The 4,996-nt window shown below is 45.7% G+C and overlaps 1 pseudogene; it reads left to right on the top strand.

The window, feature by feature from the left end:
- Positions 1–957: 957 nt before the first annotated feature.
- Positions 958–2,548, top strand: LOC140640897 (non-POU domain-containing octamer-binding protein-like; annotated as a pseudogene).
- Positions 2,549–4,996: the final 2,448 nt, after the last annotated feature.

Here is a 4,996-nt window from a genome sequence, read left to right as displayed (position 1 = left end):
CTAGAGAAGGGAGTTTATTCATTCAATAAATATTTATTGAGTGCTTACTATGTCCTAGCTTTCTTCTGTAAGGTTTGTATCATCAATGAACAAAACAGATGAAGATCCCTGTTATCATGGAGCTTGCATTCTAACAAGAGAAAGAAGAAAAGGAACACAAATTAAGGGAGAAAAGAAAATTATAAGCCTAAATGGTTCAAAATTAAGCATTTAGCAATACTAACTCTAACAAAAAATTGTTAAGTTATGACCTTGGGCAAAATATCTAACTCATGCACTCAATAAATATTTAATAAGAACCTATCATGTATCGAACATTTCTAAGAGCAAAGTTACAAAAATTATAAGACATAATCCAATTCAAGAGAACTATGTATGAATTGACAGTTGATTTCCAGTGTAATAAGAGCTGTGATAGCTGTAAGCACAGAGTGCTCTGTAACTGAATCTTAGGTTAGGGAAATCATCTCCTAATTTAAAGCTAAATAATGAGTAGATGTCACAGGAGAAATAGGAGGTAGGGAAGCCATCAAGTAGGGAAGCAGTTTATTCAAAGAAACACTAAAGATGAAGATTATAGCTTATTCTGGAACCTGAAAAGGAATCAGTGTGATTGCAGTGGGACAGTTGGAAAAGATGAGAGTTCGAACAAAAGAAAGAGAGGAGTCAACACCTTCTTGAAAACCTTTCAAGAATCTTGAAAATCCTGTAGAAGAAGTTGGACATTTTTTTGGAGGCTGAGAGAAACAATTGAAGGGTTTTCAGCAGAGAAAGTATAAACAAAGATTTATGCTTTTTTTAAAAAAATAAGCTTTCCTTAATACCAGTAAGTATTAGTATATAGACAAGCCCCAAATGATATACTAGTGGTTACAAATAATATATCCATGGCTTACCAATACCTGCAAATGGGCAACAAGCCAGCAGCCAAAATGAAGGCTTGACTATTGACCTGAGGAATTTTGGGGAACCAGGAGAGAAGACCTTCACCCAACGTAGCCGGCTCTTTGTGGGCAATCTTCCTCCTGATATCACTGAGGAGGAGATGAGGAAACTATTTGAGAAATATGGGAAAGCGGGTGAAGTCTTCATTCATAAGGATAAGGGCTTTGGCTTTATCAGCTTGGAAAGACAAACCCTAGTGGAGATTGCCAAAGTAGAATTGGACAACATGCCACTTCATGGAAAGCAGCTGCGTGTGCGCTTTGCCTGCTATAGTGCATCCCTTATGGTCGGAAACCTTCCTCAGTATGTTTCCAATGAACTGCTGGAGGAAGCCTTTTCTGCGTTTGGCCAGGTGGAAAGGGCTATAGTCCTCGTGGATGATGGAGGAAGGCCCTCAGGAAAAGGCATTGTTGAATTCTCAGGGAAGCCAGCTGCTCGGAAAGCTCTGGACAGGTACAGGGGAAGGTTCCTTCCTGCTAACCACATTTCCTCGGCCTGGGACTGTGGAGCCCATGGACCAGTTGGATGATGAAGAGGGACTTCCAGAGAAACTGGTTATAAAGAATCAGCAATTTCACAAGGGGTGAGAGCAGCCACCCAGATTTGCACAGCCTGGATCCTTTGAGCATGAGTATGCCATGCGCTGGAAGGCACTGACTGAGATGGAGAAGCAGCAGCAGGACCAAGTGGGCTGCCACATCAAGGAAGCTCATGAGAAGCTGGAGATGGAGGTGGAGGCTGCCCGCCATGAGCACCAGGTCATGCTAATGAGACAGGATTTGATGAGGCGTCAAGAAGAACTTAGGAGGATGGAAGAGCTGCACAACCAAGAAGTGCAAAAACGAAAGCAACTGGAGCTCAGGCAGGAGGAGGAGCTCAGACACCGAGAGGAAGAAATGTGGCAGCAAGAAGAAGAAATGAGGGGATCCCTGGGTGGCTCAGCGGTTAAGCGCCTGCCTTTGGCCCAGGGTGTGATCCTGGAGACCGGGGATCGAGTCCCGCGTCGGGCTCCCTGCATGGAGCCTGCTTCTCCCTCTGCCTGTGTCTCTGCCTCTCTCTTTCTCTCTCTCTCTCTCTCTCTGTGTGTGTGTGTGTCTCTCATTAATAAATAAATAAAATCTTTAAATAAAAAAAATAAAAAAGAAGAAGAAATGATGCGGTGACAGCGGGCAGGATTCAAGGGAACATTCCCTGATGCGAAAGAACAGGAGATATGGGTTGGCCAGATGGCTATGGGAGGTGCTATGGGCATAAACAATAGAGGTGCCATGCCCCCTGCTCCAGTGCCACCTGGTACCCCAGCTCCTCCAGGACCTGCCACTATGATGCCAGACGGAACCTTGGGGTTGACCCCACCAACAACTGAACGCTTTGGCCAGGCTGCTACAATGGAAGGAATTGGGGTAATTGGTGGACCCCCTCCTGCATTCAACCATGCAGCTCCTGGAGCTGAATTTGCTCCAAACAAACGTCACAGATACTAATAACAATTTCAATGTCTAGTTTCCCAAAAACCCTTAAAAGAAGGAGCCTTTTTGGACTAGTCAGAATTCAGCCCTGGAAAAGTGTTAGGGATTCCTCCCAATAGTTAGGTCTTCCTTGCCTGTACTACTCTGAGGGAGTTTACTGGAGGCTGAGGGCAAGGGAGAGGTGATATTTAACAAATCAGTTCTGTGTGGTATATCGTTTAACTAATTGATTCTGTGTGGTGCATTCCTGAAGTCTCATGTGATTGTTGAGGGTCTTGAGGGGTGGAACCATGGCAAAATGGTTAGAAAAATCCAGTTAGAGCCCCCATTAATCTTGATCATTCCAATCTTGTCCATCCTGTTCTTTTTGCTTTCTCATTCTTATATCCTCCAACCCATAGACACTGCCACATACACCACGAAAACAAATATCCCCCAATGACCTTAGCCCCACTCCATTCACTCACAGGTGGGAATTCAGGCAAATGTCCAAAGAGGTCACAGACAACATACATATGATTCTGTTATATCCCATATATTACCCCTTCATGTCTGAAGCAAGACCTTTCTCTTAGAGATTTTCATTTTAGTGTATCTTTAAAAAATCTTGTGTTAAGTTGCCTCCATCTTTTTTCTGGGTAAGGACAACCCAGGAATGGCCCTTTTATGTCTATGATGCTGTTCACAGCTTTTCTTGATAGCCTTAGTACAATCTTGGGAACAGGGTTGCTGTATGCTGAAGGTCAGACAGTAGCTCTTAACCTTGCCTATCTTAGGTAGTTATGCTGTGCATTTTTTTAAAATTGGTGTACCATGTTTGATTTGTCTCTGATACCTTTGGAGTTTTTCTGAGAAATGGAGTAGTGATGCAGCATCAACTTATTAAAATACGTTTTAAGCCTTTAAAAATATATATATCCATGGCTTAAAAATTCAAATATATTTATTTATACATAGTGAAATATTAAACATCATTACCAAATTTTTAGAGTAAGAGAATTTTAGAGATACATCAACTTAACTGTAAAGTATACAGGGGGGGAGGAGCAAGATGGCGGAAGAGTAGGGTCGCCAAATCACCTGTCTCCACCAAACTACCTAGAAAACCTTCCAATCATCCTGAAAATCTATGAATTCGGCCTGAGATTTAAAGAGAGACCAGCTGGAATGCGACAGTGAGAAGAGTTCGCGCTTCTATCAAGGTAGGAGGACGGGGGAAAAGAAGTAAAGAAACAAAGGCCTCCAAGGGGAGGGGCCCGCGAGGAGCCGGGCTGAGGCCGGGGCGAGTGTCCCCAGGACAGGAGAGCCCCGTCCCGGAGACGCAGGAGCTGCACCGACCTTCCCGGGGGAAAGGGGCTCGCGGGGAGTTGGAGCAGGACCCAGGAGGGCGGGGATGCCCTCGGGCTCCCTGGGACACTAATAGACACCTGCGCCCCGGGAGAGTGCGCCGAGCTCCCTAAGGGCTGCAGCGCGCACGGCGGGACCCGGAGCAGCTCGGGGGGCTCGGGCGGCGGCTCCGCGGAGGGGGCTGCGCGGCCCGGGAGCGCGAATCCAACAGCGCAGGCTCCGGAGCACAGGGCGCCGGGACACAGCCCAGGATCCCGCCTCCCCCGGGACAGGCAGAGGCCGGGAGGGCCCAGGACCGCAAGGAAGCTCCTGCCCCAGCTGAGCACATCAGCGGCCCCGCCCCGGAGCCTCCAGGCCCTGCAGACGGAGTTCCTGCCGGAGCTGAATCCAGGGCTCCAGAGCTGCCCCGCCACTGGGGCTGTTCCTCCTGCGGCCTCACGGGGTAAACAACCCCCACCGAGCCCTGCACCAGGCAGGGGCACAGCAGCTCCCCCAACTGCTAACACCTGAAAATCAGCACAACAGGCCCCTCCCCCAGAACACCAGCTAGACGGACAACTTCCAGGAGAAGCCAAGGGACTTAAAGTACACAGAATCAGAAGATACTCCCCGGTGGTTCTTTTTTTGTTTGTTTTTGTTTTTGTTTTTGTTTTTGTTTTGTTTTGCTTTTGGATTTGTTTCCTTCCCCCACCCCCTTTTTTTTCTCCTTTCTTTTTCTTTCTCTTTTTCTTCTTTTTTTTTTTTTCGTTTTTTTTTTTTCTTCCCTTTTTTTTTCTCTTTCTCTTTTCTTTCCTTCTTTCTCTCCTCTCTTTTTCTCTTTTTCCCAATACAACTTGCTTTTGGCCACTCTGCACTGAGCAAAATGACTAGAAGGAAAACCTCACCTCAAAAGAAAGAATCAGAAACAGTCTTCTCTCCCACAGAGTTACAAAATCTGGATTACAATTCAATGTCAGAAAGCCAATTCAGAAGCACTATTATACAGCTACTGGTGGCTCTAGAAAAAAGTATAAAGGACTCAAGAGACTTCATGACTGCAGAATTTAGAGCTAATCAGGCAGAAATTAAAAATCAATTGAATGAGATGCAATCCAAACTAGAAGTCCTAACGACGAGGGTTAACGAGGTGGAAGAACGAGTGAGTGACCTAGAAGACAAGTTGATAGCAAAGAGGGAAACTGAGGAAAAAAGAGACAAACAATTAAAAGACCATGAAGATAGATTAAGGGAAATAA

This window comes from Canis lupus, chromosome 10 (assembly GCF_048164855.1).
Source record: "Canis lupus baileyi chromosome 10, mCanLup2.hap1, whole genome shotgun sequence".
Lineage (NCBI taxonomy): Eukaryota > Metazoa > Chordata > Mammalia > Carnivora > Canidae > Canis > Canis lupus.
The sequence above is the reverse complement of the archived record's forward strand: the minus strand, read 5'-3'. Positions and strand labels throughout refer to the sequence as shown.